The sequence below is a fragment of the Ranitomeya variabilis genome, chromosome 1 (assembly GCF_051348905.1).
Source record: "Ranitomeya variabilis isolate aRanVar5 chromosome 1, aRanVar5.hap1, whole genome shotgun sequence".
NCBI lineage: Eukaryota > Metazoa > Chordata > Amphibia > Anura > Dendrobatidae > Ranitomeya > Ranitomeya variabilis.
In genome coordinates, this window is record NC_135232.1 from 988,256,034 (window position 1) to 988,274,794 (window position 18,761).

At 40.4% G+C, this 18,761-nt stretch overlaps 1 protein-coding gene across 3 annotated transcripts in view; it reads right to left on the reverse strand.

Annotated features, from left to right (window-relative positions):
• Nucleotides 1-18,761, reverse strand: part of NPY1R (neuropeptide Y receptor Y1) — a 142,790-nt gene that overhangs the window by 87,188 nt on the left and 36,841 nt on the right. The window contains exon 2 of one of the 3 annotated variants that reach the window (XM_077279447.1): nt 14,994-15,036. The exons of the other annotated variants lie outside the window; for them this stretch is intronic. The gene's annotated coding sequence lies outside the window, so the exon portion shown is untranslated. The remainder of the gene's footprint in view (nt 1-14,993; nt 15,037-18,761) is intronic. 3 annotated transcript variants of the gene reach the window in all.

Sequence of the window (18,761 nt, forward strand, 5' to 3'; positions counted from 1 at the left end):
TCATATCAGTGCTGCTCTGTTACCACCAGGTCATATCAGTGCTGCTCTGTTACCACCAGGTCATAACACTGCATGGGCTGTGTTATACACTACATGGGCTGTGTTATATACTGCGTGCGTGGGCTGTTATAAACTACGCGGCTGTGTTATATGCTATGTGGGCTGTTATACACTCTGTGGGCTGTGCTATATACTACGTGGCTTTGCTATATACTCCATGGGCTGTGTTATATACTACGTGGGCTGTGCTATATACTCCGTGGGCAGTGCTATATACTACGTGGCTCTGCTATATACTTCGTGGCTGTGCTATGTACTACATGGCTGTGCTATTTACTACGTGGGCTGTTATATACTACGTGGCTGTGCTATATACTACATGGCTGGCCGCAAACAATCAGCGACTGGCGCAGTCCGGCCACGAATTGGCACAGCATTTGAACCATGTTTCGCTAATTGGTCGTGGCCGGCCAAATCCTGTGTATTCAATGTATTATTCTAAAATCTGCATAAATAAACTACATACATATTCTAGAATACCTGATGCGTTAGAATCGGGCTACCATCTAGTATAGTATAAACATCAAATGATGACAGGCTCAAATCTCCTTATGTAAAAGTTTAAATCACCCACTTTTTCCCTTTTCAAAAATAAAGAAATTACAAAATTAAGTAGCTTCATCTAAGAAAAAATAAAAAGTTATAGATCACAGAAGATGTCAACAAGCTAATTTTTTCTTTTTTTAACAAATGTCAGATTTTTTTCACTACTAAAATAATAAAATACTGGACAACTTTGACATTACCTTATTTGTACTGACCTGGGCAGTCATGTTGGCAGATTATTTTTATCACATTTTTATCACACAATAGTCACTGTAAAAGTAAAGCAAAAGAAAAAACAGAATTGTGGGTTTTGTTTTTGTTTTTTTTGCAATTTCACCATACTTGGAATTTTTGTTCCTGTCTTCCAGTAGATTGTATTGTAAAATGAATGGAGGCATTCAAAACTACATCTCATCCTGTAAAAAAACAAGCCATTTTTTTGACTATGTTCATATGATGAAAAAAAATATCGGAACCTTGTTTAATTTTTGGAACAACGGCAGGAAAAAAATAAAAGCCCCAAAACTAAAAATGCTTTGTCATTAAAGGGTGAAACACACATTCTAGATCATTATTTAATTCCAGAAATATAGCTATTTTATATTTCACAATGTTGAGTAACAAAAGTTACAACATTGTGAACTATAAAGACAATGAAGCAGCCAAATGTTTTACTGCATATTTAGTTTATCTTCCTACGTAGACAGTTTGGCAAATAATGACTTAAGAGAGCAGATGTTCTCCCAAAGTAAACCTGATACACTAATGCCCCTATAATATTGATAGCTCATGATATAATATCATTAATTTCTATGAGTAAGTATTTACACATCCCTGACTCTATTTTTTTTATTTTAGAATGCTAAGTTAGCTGTAATTTGCATGTTCTTTAAACACTTGCCATATGTTCAATTCATATCATTAGTAGATTGTATAGTCAGTTTGAAACTTTTATGTATGTACTTTATAAACAGTTTATTACTCTATGTAGAACATTAGTCAAATGCATATTAAAAATTCAACAGACTAGTTATGTGAGAAAGGATGAAGAAACTGGGTAATTGCCCAGGACCTCATCCCTACAGGGTCCCCTCTGCATTGGCTCATCAGCATCCTAATATGCAGTGATACTTTCATCAGCTACTCTTCTTCTACAGATAGTCTAATTCTCTAATGTTTACCCTTCCTCTCTAACCTCTGCCTCTTCCCTGCAGTTTCAACCCTTTGTCAGACAGGCTGTGGAGTATCTCATATTGCTAACATGCAGGCAGTTTATTGTAGCTCCTCGCCCTCCTCTGAACACATTACAGCAGCAGGAAAGGTATGCTATGCCAGAGAGGAGCCCCATCTCTGCAAGGCTAAGGAATCCTGCCCCCTGTAAAATCTGCTGCCTTGATCAGCGCTTATGTCAGTCCTTGGATAGGGTAGCCTTGCTTGCACTGTGATTTGCTTCGACCTTTAGCATCTCAATTTTGTAGTGTGTATGAAGGTTGAAATAAAGTCCATCACCCTCTTGCAATTCTAAGGACAAATACAATATGGAACCATTATTTCATTCTGATCTGTCCAGCTCTTTTACATCTTTTAAAGTTGTTAAAATCCACACAGGCTGAAGTGGTGCCAGCATCGTTTATGTAGCTATTAGTGGTAAAAGGTGAATGACTGGGGGTTGATGTTAATATTCTGGGAAAGAGACAATATCCATAAAGGTTCCCAGGCTATTAATATCAGCTCACAGCTGTACATTTAGTCTTTCCTGGTTATGAAAATGGGGGACCCTGAAAAAAAATGATGTAGGGTCCCCCTATATTTAATAACCAGCAAAGGCTAGGCTAACAGACTAAAAACATCAGCTCTCTGCTGCTGTAAAAATGGTGCATCGATTAGATGCTCCAAATCTAGCACTTAGCCTCACTCTTCTCAGTTGCCTTGGTGCAGCGGCAAGTGGGGTGAAAGTTGGGGTGGTTGATGTTACTTTTGTATTGTTAGGTGACATCAAGATTGATGTCACTGGACTATACAAAGGTGACATCAACCCCGCAAACATCAACCCCACTTGCCACCACTGGGGCCAATATTTATGGTCTGCTTTAGCTAGTTGTCAAAAATGGGGGGACCTCACGCATTTTTGAAAATTATTTATTTAAATAATTAAAAAATACAGCATGGGGACCCCTCTATTCTTGATAACTAGCCTTGCTAATGCTAACAGCTGAGGGTTGCAGCCCGCAGCTGTCAGTTTTGCCTGGCTGGCTAACAAAAGTACAGAGGAACTTCGTATCATTTTTTAAAATATTTATTTATAGTGCAGGCAGCAGCTGATGAATACTCGCATCAGCCTCCGCTTGTTCTCGCTATTAATAGCTGGGTACAACTGTCAACATTGTCCCCTGCTAGTGCTGATTGCAGTGTGAGCAGGGGACAGTGATGTGAGCTGTCTTCTTCAGCACCCTGAGCTGGGGAACAGTGTGAACACTATAGCTGACTCCCAGGCACCGGTATGTGTCACACTGATGACACAAGCATGTCATCTGTGTGTCATTAGTGTGCATGTGTGCAGCATGTTTTGCAGCCCATTAACCAAAATTTCTCTGACTTTACCGATTTTTAGGAAAAAACAAAAAAAAAGCTCGGGAATCCAAACACAAATCCGTTAGAGGAACCCATGCAGTTGAGGGTGCATTTACGTCGTATGTTTTCACGACAGTAGCAAGGAAAAGGTGTATTTTTGTGGGAAGAAGGGACTTTTTATTGGGCATGTCCTGTAATTCCAAAGCAAAAAGAGACTTGATAAACCCTTGGAAGCCTTGAGCTTAATAATCAAGGTGTGTGTGTTCATCTTCAACCTGCAATTCTCATTTTGCTGTATCTAAAGGGACCGTACCGACATTTTTTTCTGGCTTTCAGGGCCCTGTCCCAATTTTGCAGAAGGGAGCAGGCATTTCAGCCTTGTACACTGACATGGAGGGAGAGGTGATGGAAGATCAGGAAGCCCCAGCTTCCTGCCATTCAGGGAGGTTGTTTGTACCACATCGGGATGTGGCTGAACAAGTGTCTACCTGCAATGTTTGCGCACGTTCTAAAGTACCACATACCCATCCATCTGATCCTGTTTCGCCACTACATGTTCCTAACTGGGTCAGGAGAGACAGGTACAAACATATGACTGTCAGTAAATGCATGCCAAGTTCGGACCTCAATGTGAATGATTCTGTGTGGTTGTCTACCAGGAATTTCAGGTTGAGGCTTCTTTCTTGGAAGGTGGGACCTATATTCATTTGTTCCTATAAGATAACCACTGTCATTGGTCCAGCAGTGTTTCATCTTGAGCTACCTCAGGCTCTTAAGATCTACATTTTTACATTTTTCACAGGTCTTTGGAGACCACCTGAGCATGCTCGGGAAATCTCGAGTAACAAGTATACTCGCTCATCACTACTAGCTGCGTCTTCCCTGGTACATCATTTTGAACCATTGTCAAAACTGGGTCTTTTACAGCGCTTGAAAGAGACCTGGCGGTGACAAAGATCCAAATTTTGCACTTGCACTTTATGTTCTGTATATTGATGGTGAGATAATTGAAGATTATCATAGATGCTGTCAATGCTTTATTTCTTTAGGACTGAATCTATAAAGTAATACGGTATGGTCACTTTCACTTTAGATGCCCCATACTCTTGTGAAAGTGACCATACCGAGATGTGCCTCACTAAAATCCACAGGATTCTTACGAATCCCTGACACTCCTGTATAGTTTGTAATTGATAAAGGCCAGATGCGGCCGAAACGTTTTGCCTTGACTACATTAAAAGTAAAAAAAGTCATCCTTAAGTTGAGTGCCTAGTTTATTTTGTATTACTTCATGGTGTGGGATCCTACTACGGCACCTTCCTTAGTAGTGCACACGGTTCTCTATTTGAATCTATAAAGTGGCCACGATGACATTGAAATGTCACATTACTGTATATCAAAAAATAAAAAACAAAATAATAATGTAGCAGAATTATTTCTTGCTCACATGTAGTGTTGAGCTATACCTTCCGATACTCAAAGGTATCGGTATCGGATGGTATCGGCCGGTATCCAAAAAATATCGGATATCGCCGATACCGATACCCGATACCAATGCAAGTCAATGGGACACAAGTATCGGAAGGCATCCTGGATGGTTCCCAGGGTCTGAAGGAGAGGAAACTCTCCTTCAGGACCTGGGATCCATATTCATGTAAAAAATAAAGAATTAAAATAAAAAATATGGATATACTCACCCGTCCGGCGGCCCCTGGACCTTACCGATGTAACCGGCAGCCTCCGTTCCTAAGAATGAGGAGTTTAGGACCTTCGATGACATCGCGGCTTGTGATTGGTCGCGTGACCGCTCATGTGACCGCTCACGTGACCAATCACAAGCCGCGACATCATCGCAGGTCCTAAACTCCTCATTCTTAGGAACGGAGGCTCCCGGTTACATTGGTAAGGTCCAGGGGCCGCCGGAGGGGTGAGTATATCCATATTTTTTTATTTTAGTTCTTTATTTTTTACATGAATATGGATCCCAGGGCCTGAAGGAGAGTCTCCTCTCCTCCAGACCCTGGGAACCATACACTGGGAACTTCCGATTCCGATTTCCGATATCACAAAAATATCGGAACTCGGTATCGGAATTCCGATACAGCAAATATCGGCCGATACCCGATACTTGCGGTATCGGAATGCTCAACACTACTCACATGTCAAGTTTGGCCAAGGTTACAAAAGAATTTCAGCAGTACTCAAGGTTCCTAAGAGCACAGTGGCCTCCAAAATCCTTAAATTGAAGAAGTTTGGAACCACCAGAAGTCTTCCTAGACCTGGCCATCCAACCATTCTGAGCAACAGTGGAAGAAGAGCCTTGGTGAGAGAGGTAAAGAAGAACCCTTAGATTACTGTGGCTAAGCTGCACAGATGCAGTAGGGAGATGGAAGAAAGTTCCACAAAGTTAACTATCACTGGAGCCCTCCACCAGTCGGGCCTTTATGGCAGAGTAGCCTGATGGAAGCCTCTTCTCAGTGCAAGACATATGAAAGTCTGCAAAGAGTCTGCTAAAAAACATATGAAGGATAATTCTAAGCAGTATGTGTGGAGAAAACCAGTTGCTGCTCATGACCTGTCCAATGCAATCCCAACAGTTAAACATGGTGGTGGCGGCATCATGCTATGGGGGTGTTTTAAAGCTGCAGGGAGAGGACGACTGGTTGCAATTGAAGGAAACATGAATGTGGCCAATTACAGAGATATCCTGGATGAAAACCTCTTCCAGAGTGCTCTGGACCTCATACTTGGCTGAAGGTTCACCTTCTAACAAGACAATGACCCTAATCACACAGCTAAAGTAACAATGAAGTGGCTTCAGAACATCTCTGTGACCTTTCTTGACTGGTCCAGCCAGAGCCCTGACCTAAACCCCATTTGAGCATTTCTGGAGAGACCTGAAAATGGCTGTCCACCAACGTTCACCATCCAATTTGACAGAACTTTAGTGGATCTGCAAGGAAGAATGGCAGAGGATCCCCAAATCCAGGTGTGAAAAACTTGTTGCATCATTCCCAAGAAGACTCATGGCTGTACTAGCTCAAAAGGGTGCTTCTACTCAGTACTGGACAAAGGGTCTGAATACTTATGACCATGTGATATTTCAGTTTTTCTTTTTTTTAAAATTAGCAAAAATTTCTACATTTCTTTTTTTGCAGTCAAGATGGAGTGCAGAGTGTACATTAGTGAGAAAAGAAATGAACTTTTTTGAATTTACCAAATGGCTGCAATGAAACAAAGAGGGAAAAATGTAAAGGGGTCTGAATACTTTCCGTACCCACTGTATATGATGGAGTTTTAATTTTTATGTCTCCATCTAAATAAAAACAAAAAATAATTTATATGTTACATATTCAGTTTTCACAATTACCACTGAACCTTCACAATAGGCTGATACTTCCTTTAGGCCTGCGTCACACTACCTTAGAATACTCATGAATGCTATGCAAGAAAACATTGCATAGCTTTCGGACCAGTGTTAATCTATGGAGCAGCTCCCAACACCGTATTTTTTTCTCAGGCATATTTGACGTGCATGTAAAATCGCAGCATGCTGTGATTATACATGTATATCGTCCGAGACTCTTCAATGCAAGCCTATGGGTGCGAGAAAAACTTTACCACCACGCAGACCATCCATCTAGCTTGCAACAAATACGCACACATTTTCCTCATTTCAGCCCATTGAGCAATTTATGTCAATGGGGAAAATCAGCTTGAAATGTAAAGCCATACATATGTCATACGTATGTCATATGGATGCCATACGGATGTGTGGGAGAAAATCGCATCATCACATTGCAAACGCATTACACACGGATGACTATACAGAGAACACTCATGTGACTGTCGGCAGAGAAACTGGGACAAATTTTCCATACGTCTAGTGTGAAGCTGGCCTTACTGTGGAGATCACTTCTAAGTTGTGGTCTCAAAAACATGAGGATAGCTTTGCTTTTATTTCCTCTCCTCCTTCTTTACTCAGTTTCAAAGCCTGTTCACAATATTCTTCCATTATAAGCTTATAGGTAGTCCTTTTTTTAACGTTTAGATGATTGCAGTTAAGCAAATCTCTGAAGAAGGTTGTCCTTAAAATCATGTACTGTATATAAAGAAAAAATATTTTTCAATTTAGATTTTTAACCCCTTAGTGATGGAGCCAATTTGCAGATTAATGACCAAGCCAATTTTTACAATTCTGACCACTGTCAATTTATGAGATTATAACTCTGGAACGCTTAAATGGATCCCACTGATTCTGAGACATTTTTACATGACATATTGTACTTAAGGTTAGTGGTAATATTTCTTTGATATTACTTGCATTTATGTATGAAAAAACGGAAATATGGCATAAATTTTTAAAATTTTGCAATTTTCAAATTTTGAATTTTTATGCCCTTAAATCAGAGAGATATGTCAGACAAAATAGTTAATAAATAACATGTCCCACATGTCTACTTTGCATCAGCACAGTTTTGGAAACAAAACTTTTTTTGTTAGGAAGTTATAAGGGTTAAAGGTTGCCCAGCGATTTCTCATTTTTACAACCAAATTTACAAAACCATTTTTTTAGGGACCATCTCACATTTAAAGTCACTTTGAGGGGTGTATACTATAACAGAAAATACCCAAAAGTGACACCATTCTAAAAACTACACCCCTCATGGTGCTCAAATCCACATTCAAGAAGTTTATTAACCCTTTACATGCTTCACAGGAACTCAAGCAAAGTGGAAGGAAAAAAATTTACATGTAACTTTTTTTACAAACATTTTACTTCAGACCCAATCTTTTTTTCATTTTCACAAGTGTAAAAAGAGAAAATGAATGACAAAATTTGTTGTGCAATATCTCCTGAATACACGGATACCCAATATGTGGGGGTAAACTACTGTTTGGGTGCACGACAGAGCTCGGAAGTGAAGCAGCGCCGTTTGACTTTTTCAATGCAGAATTGACTGGAATTTAGATTGGACACCATGGTCGTGTTTGGAGGGCCCCTGATGTGCCTAAACAGTTGCAAACCCCCACAAGTGACATCACTTTGGAAACTAGACCCCTTATGGAACTTTTCTAGAATTGTGGTGAGCACTTTGATCCTACAATTGCTTCACAGAAGTTTATAACGCAGAGCCGTGAAAATAAAAGATATTTTTTTCCCTCAAAAATTATCTTTTATCCCGCAATTTTTTATTTTCACAAGTGTAACAGGAGAAACTGGACCCCAATAGTTGTTGTTCAGTTTCTCCTGAGTACGCTGATACCCCATATGTGGGGGAAACCACTGTTTGGGCACACATCGGGGCTCGGAAGGGAAGTAGTGATGTTTTAAAATGCAGACTTTGATGGAATGGTCTGCGGGCATCATGTTGCATTTGCAGAGCCCCTGATGTACCTAAACAGTAGAAACCCCCCACAAGTGACCCCATTTTGAAAACTAGACCCCCCACGGAGTTTATGTAGATGTGTGGTGAGCGATATGAACCCCCAAGTGTTTCACAGGAGGTTATAATGTAGAGGCGTGAAAATTTAAATTTTTTTTTACTTTCACAAGGCTAACAGGAGAAATTGGACCTCAGAAGTTATTGTAAATTTGTCCTGTTTACGCTGATACCCCATATGTGGGGGAGCTCTGTTTGGGTGCATGACAGAGCTCGGAAGGGAAGGAGCGACGTTTTGGAATGCAGATTTTGATAGAATGGTCTGCGGGCATCATGTTGCGTTTTCAGAGCCCCTGATGTGCATAAACAGTAGAAACCCCCAACAAGTGACCCCATTTTGGAAACTAGACACCCTAAGGAACTTATCTAGATGTGTGGTGAGCACTTTGAATGCCCAAGTGCTTCACAGAGGTTTATATTGCAGAGCCATGAAAATAAAAAATCATTTGTTTTCCACAAAAATGATATTTAAGCCCCCAGTTTTTTATTTTCTCAAAGGTAACAAGAGAAATTGGACCCCAAAAGTAGTTGATGAATTTGTCCTGAGTACGTTGATGCCCCAAATGTGGGAGAAAACTACTGTTTGAGCACATGTCGAGGTTCAGAAGAGAAGTAGTGATGTTTTGGAATGCAGACTTTCATGGAATGGTCTGTGGGCAGCATGTTGCATTTGTAGAGGCCCTGATGTGCCTAAACAGTAGAAACCCCCCACAAGTGACACCATTTTGGAAACTAGACCCCTTAAGGAACTTTTCTAGATATGTGGTGAGCACTTTGAACCCCAAGTACTTCACAGAAGTTTATAATGCAGAGCCGTGAAAATAAAAAATCTTTTTTTCCCCAAAAATGATTTTTTTAGCCCACAATTTTTTATTTTCACAAGGGTAACAGGAGAAGTTGGACCCCAATAGTTGTTGTCCAGATTGTCCTGAGTACGGCAACACCCCATATATGGGGGAAACAACTGTTTGGGCACACATCAGGGCTTGGAAGGGAAGTAGTGACGTTTTAAAATGCAGACTTTGATGGAATGGTCTGCAGGCGTCATGTTGCATTTGCAGAGCCCCTGATGTAGCTAAACAGTAGAAACCCCCACAAGTGACCCCATTTTGAAAACTAGACCACCCACAGAGTTTATCTAGATGTATGGTGAGCAATATGAACCCCCACGTGCTTCATAGAAGTTTATGATGCAGAGCCGTGAAAATAAGAAAATAATTTTTTTTTCCACAAAAATGATTTTTTAGCCCCGATTTTTTTATTTTCCCAAGGGTAACAGTAGAAACTGGACCCCCGGCAGCTGAGACCCCAGAGAAAATCCGACTCTGGGGGACGCTATACACTTTTTCCACAGTGCCGCTAATTAACAGCGCTGTGGTTTAAGTACCCTTAACTACCGCCATTAAAAGGCGTATCGGTGGTCGTTAAGGGGTTAATTAGTAAAAAATTATCTAAACAAATAGCACTGTTTTTCTCTTGATCAATCAACATGTCCAAACAATATATAAACAAATCACTGAATAAGTAAAATGTATTATTTCATGTCCCCTGTGGTGCTGCAACAGAATTAATCACTTGCTGAACGATTCCTCACCAGATTACCACTGGCTGCATGGGCATCATTTTATTACTAGTGGACACTTACTAAAAGGAATGGTCCAAAGCAAGTAACCCCTTAATGGGATGGAAATGAGTATGCATTTGAGGAACGACAATAGCTTCTATATGACTCATTTCCTTTTGCATAAAATGAGGATTTTTATGAATATAGTGACAGGGTCAGTGGCACAGTGTACGAGGGGAGATATGTGTCACTGCGCATGTTGGTGTCAGTGAAATAAAACCAGGATATTTTTCCTCCAGCACACTAAGTGTTGGGAGGGTTAAAGAAAGCTGTATACATGGGCTCATTGTATGTGAGCACTCATAGAGTGGGAGGGAGAGTGCTCACCATATCTCTTCCTGCAGAGCCGACACCGGCATGTGTACTAGAAATATCTGTGGCGATGTCAAAATCATGTGATCATCACATGGTCCTGGGTAAATACCTGGACATGAGAGACAGTCTGTGTGGTGTCTTGGGAGAGGAGGTATTCCCACGGAGCTCCAAGGAGGAGTGGAAGACATTGCCAGGAGTCTGCAGGTTGAAACCTTCAGAAGAATGGACTCTGTTATACTTTATTTGTTTTGTTTTCCATTAAGCCAGGAAGGCTCTGCTTTTGTTCTCTGAATCCTGCCTTCGTGTATGCTGACTTCAATAAACCAGCAGGTGTTTCACCACCAATGTGTTCCTGTGTCTACCTGAGAAAGCAACTAAGCGTGGCAACCCCTCACAATATATATATTAAAATCATTTTGCTCTTTAAAAAATGATCTGTCCCAAGGCTCAGTAAGGTGTACAAAAAACAAACTGAACTTTATTTAGGTCCAATATACTGACAAGGATAACATTTAATAATGAGCAAGCACTAAAATGCTCAGGTGCTCGTTGCTCGGGTCAAGCATATAGAAATGCTCGGGTGCTCGACCCAAGCAACGAGCCCAATGTAAGTCTATGGGAAACCCATGCATTTTTGCCGCGACCCCCCCCTTGGGTCTTTTTAGGGTCTAAAAACATCGGAAATCAATGGGAAGAGTGCTCAAATGACATGGGAACATCATAGGGAAGACCCCTGGAAGCATTTCTTACTCCTAGGTTAATGCTGTGAACAATGTTGTCAGAGTCTTATGCCACTTTTCCAGGCGCACAGTAAAACATACAAAAACGAAACCAAAATGGATTTTCCTGGGAAACATGATAAGGAACATCCTTTCCAGGGTAATGACTTGTATCTTGGGCTATGTTCACACGTATCGTTTTTGATGTGTTTTTCAACTTTAGCATTGCTTTCAACCAAGACAAATGCATGCACTGGGAAATGTCATTTTAACATTTTTCAACCTTAGCTGTCCATGTGATGTGTGACACATCATGAGACATACTGTTTCATTTATGAAGGAGTGACTGTTAAAGGAGGAGGGGCATCAGGCGGACTTTAATATTCTTAAAGGGACAGCAGTTTGTCCTCACTATTCTTAGAGAGCCATCAGACCACTATGCTTTGTTGTTTCCATTCTTAAACAGTTGGTCTCCCATACTGTTATTGCCTATGCATTGAATGCAAGGCCTGCCCCAAATTTGGACGCACCCCAATAACCCATTGAACAGACGTCCTGGATGGCCATATGAAACCAAAGTTCCCATTGTTATCAATTTCGTAGTCCCATACTGTTTGCAAATGCATTTAATGCAAGGCCTGGCCTGCCCCACAGTTTAACGCACCCCAAAAACCCTTTGAACAGTTGTCCTGGATGGCCACATGAAACCAAAGTTCCCACTATTATGATTTTTGTACTCCAAGAAAGTTTGTCCCTACACCTCTCCCTACACTGGTTATTTCGGACCTGAGCGTGGCGAGCAGGGCGGTGCCAGGTCTGATATAAACCTGATGATGCTGTGCGAACAGCCAATCATTGTAATGCCACAAACAACATGGCTGCGAAATTACAGTGATTGGCAGACAATCCCTGTATGTTGATTGGCACCCTAAAGACCACTAAACTTGCAGGGTGGGTACCCGAACTTCCACCGAACAATCCCAGAAATGCTCCCTGCTCACCGAGCATTGCGAGAATGCCATGCTCTGGCGAGCACCGAGCATGCTCGCTTATCACTTGTAACAATGTAATGACTTTTGATTTTCAGTCTCAATATCACTCCATCCCCTACTGCTTTGACTGTGAGACTACCGTCATTTTATAGATAATCATCTTGGATATCTCATGCATAAATTTGACTTACAACCATTTTGCATATGATTAGTTATGTAGATTCTTGTCATGTCATTGCATTGTTATTTGTTTTGCTCCTAAAAATCTAGATTTATTTATTTTTCTTTGTAAATCCACCTTTGGATTTCAACACTGTTTGAATCCTGCTGGGAATGATCTTGATCAGATTCAATAAGATTCAAGCATGTCTTGACCAAAATGTGATTCCAGGTCTCTTCTACAGGCTCCCAAATTTGGTCCATACTGGTTGACTCACCTGGGTAAGTATACAGCTTTTTCTTCAACTCTACCCCCCCCAATTGTTCGATTGGGTTGAGGTCTGGGCACCTCTACTTCATTGTCATTGAACCACTTCTCAACATATGCTTCGGGTCATTGTCCTGCTGGAATACTATGTTGTCCTTTTCACATCCATAATACTCATAGGAAGTAACTCATCTTGTAGGATATTCACATATGGCTCAGCATTGAGACCACCATAGATCCTGGTAAAGTATTCAGTGCCTTTGGCTATGAAACAACCCCATATCATCAGGCTTCCTCCATCGAACATGATAGTTAATTCAATTTCTCAATCCATTAGCCTCTTTTCTCCTTGACCCATTTGCACCTATCAGAGCCTAGACTACTGTCTTCCCCTCCAAATCACCAATTTTCATTCTTCTACTGTTTACTTATTGCACTTTTTTGCTAACTTGAGCTGATGCTTCTTATGATATTGAAGCTGAGGCTTCTTCACCTTTTTTCAGGTCACCATTCTAGACTTGTGTAACATGCAATGCATGATGCTTGCATGAACATCTGTGATTTCACAATTAAGAAGCATACAAGCCACGTCTACTACCGTGCTTGTCGCGCCAGAACAGATAGACCATACGATGAGCCAAATTGTTGACTCAGATATTTTGCCTGGATGTCCACCTCTTGGCCTTTGAATGGATGGACAGACTTCATTTTGCATTTTTCCAACTGTCATGGCACACACATGATACAGTTTGTCATTTTTTTTGGCCGAGAGATGGCTATTGTTGAGCTTGATGATGCGGTTTTTCTTTTCTTGGGAAAGTTTCTTCATGGCTGCTTCTCGATTTTTACCAGGGATTTTTCACTTGGGAATCAAACTAATAACACACTGAGCTATTAGTGAATGTGAGAAAAGGTTGCAGTTTGTAGTGTACAGAAAGGAACATTTTTTTCCACCACTAAGAGCAAAACAGTAACAATGCAGTAACATGACAAGAATCTACATAACTAATCATATGCTAAATGGATGCAAGTCAAATTTACGTATGAGATAGCCAAAATGACTGTCTATAAAATCATGATAGTCTCATGTTCAAAGCAGTAGTAGATGGGGAGATATGAAGTCTGAAAGTCAAAAATTCAAAACATTGTTACCTCTTTGCTCATCAGTGTACTATGTCTTTGCTTCCCCGGCCACTATTGTTCACCTGCCGTGCTGCAGCCAATCGCTCGGTTTGTGCTATGTACATCGTCAAATTACAGCTGCAGCCAAATCATGAGAATGGGGCAATGATACAGAAGCACAGCTGGACCTGGGAAGGGTAACTAAAGTTCAGTTTGTATTTTTATACCGGTAACAGAGTGGAAAAGGGACAATCTCTTTAACCAACTATTTTAGATTATAAAAGTTAACATAACTAAACTCTGCTAGAGCCAATATATTGAAATCGAATGTACAATAAATAGAACTAAACACCAAACTTCTTCGCTAAGGAAATCTATTTTACAAACAGCAGCTGTAATGAAAAAGAAAACCTTGTCTAGTCAAGTCAATATTTGTCTTTAGTCATTTTTTGCGCTAATATTACTTCTGGGTTCATAAGGCTGGCGCCTAACCTTAAAAGCACAAATTAATTTAGAATTTTGCCAATACAATATATCACTAGAACAAGTAACTTCTGTGTTTCCTTAGTGTTTTTCTGAGCACAATATTCCAAGTCACCTTTATCTGTTGACGGAGCCCAGCAGTAAATTGTATTTGCTATAAATATAATAAATAGAGCAGATTAAAAAAGTCCTAAATTAAGACTAATTGCACTTGTATTGTTTATAGGCTAGAATCAATAAAGGGCTGCCGGCTATCTTTATTTTCCATATCAGCTGATATTGATGTGAAAGATTGAGTGGAAACCTAAATACACAATGTCATGATGGTTTAATTGTGTATAGTAAAATAAGTGTGTCGCTTGCTGTAACAAACAAGAAAGAATTGCATTCAATATAATGAGGATTTCTTAATAATACAAATTACATGTTTACTGTCCCATATCACCTAAATGTCTAAAGTTTAATTTGCAAAAATTTTTATACTACATTTGCTAAGTATTTTTCATTTACAATACATATAGTCCATTAGGAAAGGTGAACGTCTTGCCAGCTGTTAGCAAGTTGTGACCTTTCTTTTTATTTGACAGCTTTCATATCTGCTTCAACTCTAAACACACAATGTTTGAGTAACATTTGTTTCAATAGCAAGAGATGTTTTGCATATAGGTTTAATGTTTCTTTTAGGCATACCTTTGTTTATCCTGTCAGTCATATATGAATATCCCACAGCTTGCTGAAAAACAACACAAAGGCTTTGGATAATGCTACAAGTATTTGCTTCTACGAGTATAGAAAAAACATCTATACATTTTAGTAAACATTTAGTCATCATATGATCCACTGCATTTTACCAAGCGTTATCCCCATAACCACAAAATAAACAACTGTTGCTTTGTTTTGTCCCTACAAGTTCTAGCAATGTACTTAGAGTTGTGAAAAGGAAATAACAAAGCAGTTTCCTTGGAGAGCTTACAATTTACTAATTTGATAAGATAAAGCACAGGGAAGTACAGTAGCTTGACAAAGGTCAAATTCATTCCCTATCATAGTGTAACTAAACATTTTCATCATTTAGATTATTTTTTTTATTTAAAGCCCTCTAATATTAAATGAATGAAGACGTGCTGAAAGTGTTTCCATCAATACATGCAGATTAAATAAGAATATCTATGAGATATGAGCAGGTTTGGACTGGCCCACAGGGTAACAGGGGAATCCGCCGGTGGGCCCCTGTGCAGATCTGGGCCCCCAACCCCACTATATAGGCAGTACTTGGCATAATTCACTTGATTCACTCTGTACAGAAAGAAAACAGCATCTCATCATTCATTAACCAAACTACCCAGTTTATTTTTATATAGAGATATAGGTAAATTTGTGAACCAGGGTAGTGTAATATTTGCACGCAGGTGAAAAGTGGGCTCCCCCAAAGTCAGTTACTGGTGGGCCCTTGGCACCCCAGTCCGACACTGGATATGAGTAAAGGAATAACCCCAAGACAGCATCATGCATACATTATACAGCCCCCTTAAGCCAAAATTGCACAGTAGACAAAAACATGGAGAACACATCTAATTGTGAAATTCAGCAGGTAGGCAATTGCTCTAACTATGAAAAGTTTAATGAATATGTATCCTGGAATGGGGCGGTAATCATGGGCGATGCATGCATCTGACATTCCACAGCAGGCTACATGAAAATGGGGGTCCTATCTGGGTGTGTGGACTTGTGTGCATGTAATCGATCTTGCTGGCTTGCCAGGACCAGATGTTTCACAGTTCAATGAGGGAGACCATCATTCAAAAATAAACTTTTTACTGAACGGGAATTTGGTAGGGAATGTATACAAGAGATAGCAGGTACACAGTCTTATAAACCTTTCCTTTACAACTCAAAATATTTTCCACACAGCTTCCTTCTTTTGTTTCTCTATTATGCTCTATGTCCTCTGTTTCTCACTACTTCTCCACAACCCAGCTTTAACACTACAGTCCTGCTTCGCAAGAGTCATTTATTTGTCCAGTGGCTCAGTGTCCTCTTCTCCCCATAGGGATTCAGTATGACCAGTAATGTTGAGGCTCCAGAACTCATGCCTGGGAAACTTTACTCATATCACATACTCAGTCCTGTATAGACCTGTTACCTTCAAGCGTTCTAAACTTGGGGCCTTGTGGTTGGGCGTCTTATCCCAGGACCTGTCTCCAGAACTTAACTGTTTCTTAGTCACTTCTGCTCCTGATCTCGCTATCCCTTTTCTTCAGTCTCTTCTCACTTATAGTCACCTCAGAATGTGGCACTGCTCACTGTGGACCTATAGGTAGACTTGCTATGCACTTCAGGCCCTATCTGACTCTCTGACAGAAAATTGTCACTTTCCCTGCAGCTTAACTCCTTCCACTCTAGGTTAGCCCAAACCATTAACTGTAACTGTTCCTATGGTCACACTACACACACTAACTGTATTGCTAACACCTTTAACGCACATCACAAGTCACACTATACATCACTTAACAATTGAAAACAATAAACTTGTTTCTTCAAGAGGGAAACATGAGCAGAATATCCATCTCCTTACACCTACTTATGTCATCTTTATTGATATTTTTTAGCTGGCTAAGCACAGCAGTCTTATAAAAGATGCACTTGTATAGTGTTCTTAATTAGCCATCATTAAACTCAAATTAATGATAGAATCAGAGCATGAAATACAAAATGCCATGATACTAAAAATGTGGCAATTTTTGGCTTCTGGTTCTTACCCTATAATTTATTTATTTGCATTACTGCCGATGCAGTACTCTTAAAGTTAAGGCAAAAATCAAGTGGGGCAAATTGAGTATAGTGTTTAGAATTATAATATTTTTAACCCAATTCTAGCTCTAAAAAGAATAAGCTAAATGGCAGCCAGCTAGCCACCATTTTACCTGAGTAGCAAAAAATGAGAGTTCCTGGGATCCAAATTTTTGTGATAATCAAAGAAAGCTTGATGCATCTCTGATCAATTTGCGCAGCTCTATATGTTATTGTTGTCATATGCAATATGTGAACTTAATATTTCGGGACAAATCCCATATAAGTACCTGTTACTAATACCTCATATCAAATATGCATATTACACTATACTTTTTTTTACTTTAAAGGGAGTCTGTCACCACATTTAACCTATCTAAACTATTAATATGGGCATACAGGTTAATGGATACTGAAAAAAGTTACACTGATAACTCCCCCTTCACGTATAATGAGCTCTGGAGGCAGAGCTATGGAAGAGGTCATTTACATAAAGTGACAAAAGAGAATTTCTCAAGAACACATCTGATATGAGACTGTTATGACCCCAATGGCGAGGGTCTCAGAGGAACGTGGAAGTCTGCAGAATACAAAAATCCAGCTCATAGGGCAGTGGTAACTGGGTTGACCATATATCTACTCCTAACGCCAACACTAGAAGTAGCCGGGGATCATTCCTACGTTGATTCTAGATGACACGCGCCAGCCGGAGAATCTAGCTACCCCTAGTAGAGGAAAACAAAAGACCTTTCTTGCCTCCAGAGAAGGGAACCCCAAAGCTGGATAGAAGCCCCCCACAAATAATAACGGTGAGGTAAGAGGAAATGACAAACACAGAAATGAACCAGGTTTAGCACAGAGAGGCCCGCTTACTGATAGCAGAATAAAGAAAGGTAACTTATATGGTCAACAAAAACCCTATCAAAATCCACACTGGAAATTCAAGAACCCCCGAACCGTCTAACGGTCCGGGGGAAGAACACCAGCCCCCTAGAGCTTCCAGCAAAGGTCAGGATATAGATTTGGAACAAGCTGGACAAAAATACAAAACCAAAACAAATAGCAAAAAGCAAAATGCAGACTTAGCTGATATAACTGGAACCAGGATCAGTAGACAAGAGCACAGCAGACTAGCTCTGATAACTACGTTGCCAGGCATTGAACTGAAGGTCTAGGGAGCTTATATAGCAACACCCCTAACTAACGACCCAGGTGCGGATAAAAGGAATGACAGAAAAACAGAGTCAAAAAACTAGTAACCACTAGAGGGAGCAAAAAGCAAATTCACAACAGTACCCCCCCCCTTAGTGAGGGGTCACCGAACCCTCACCACGACCACCAGGGCGATCAGGATGAGCGGCATGAAAGGCACGAACTAAATCGGCCGCATGAACATCAGAGGCGACCACCCAGGAATTATCCTCCTGACCATAGCCCTTCCACTTGACCAGGTACTGAAGCCTCCGCCTGGAGAGGCGAGAATCCAAGATCTTCTCCACCACGTACTCCAACTCGCCCTCAACCAACACCGGAGCAGGAGGCTCAGCAGAAGGAACTACAGGCACAATGTACCGCCGCAACAAGGACCTATGAAATACATTGTGAATAGCAAACGACACAGGAAGATCCAGACGAAAAGATACAGGATTAAGGATTTCCAATATCTTG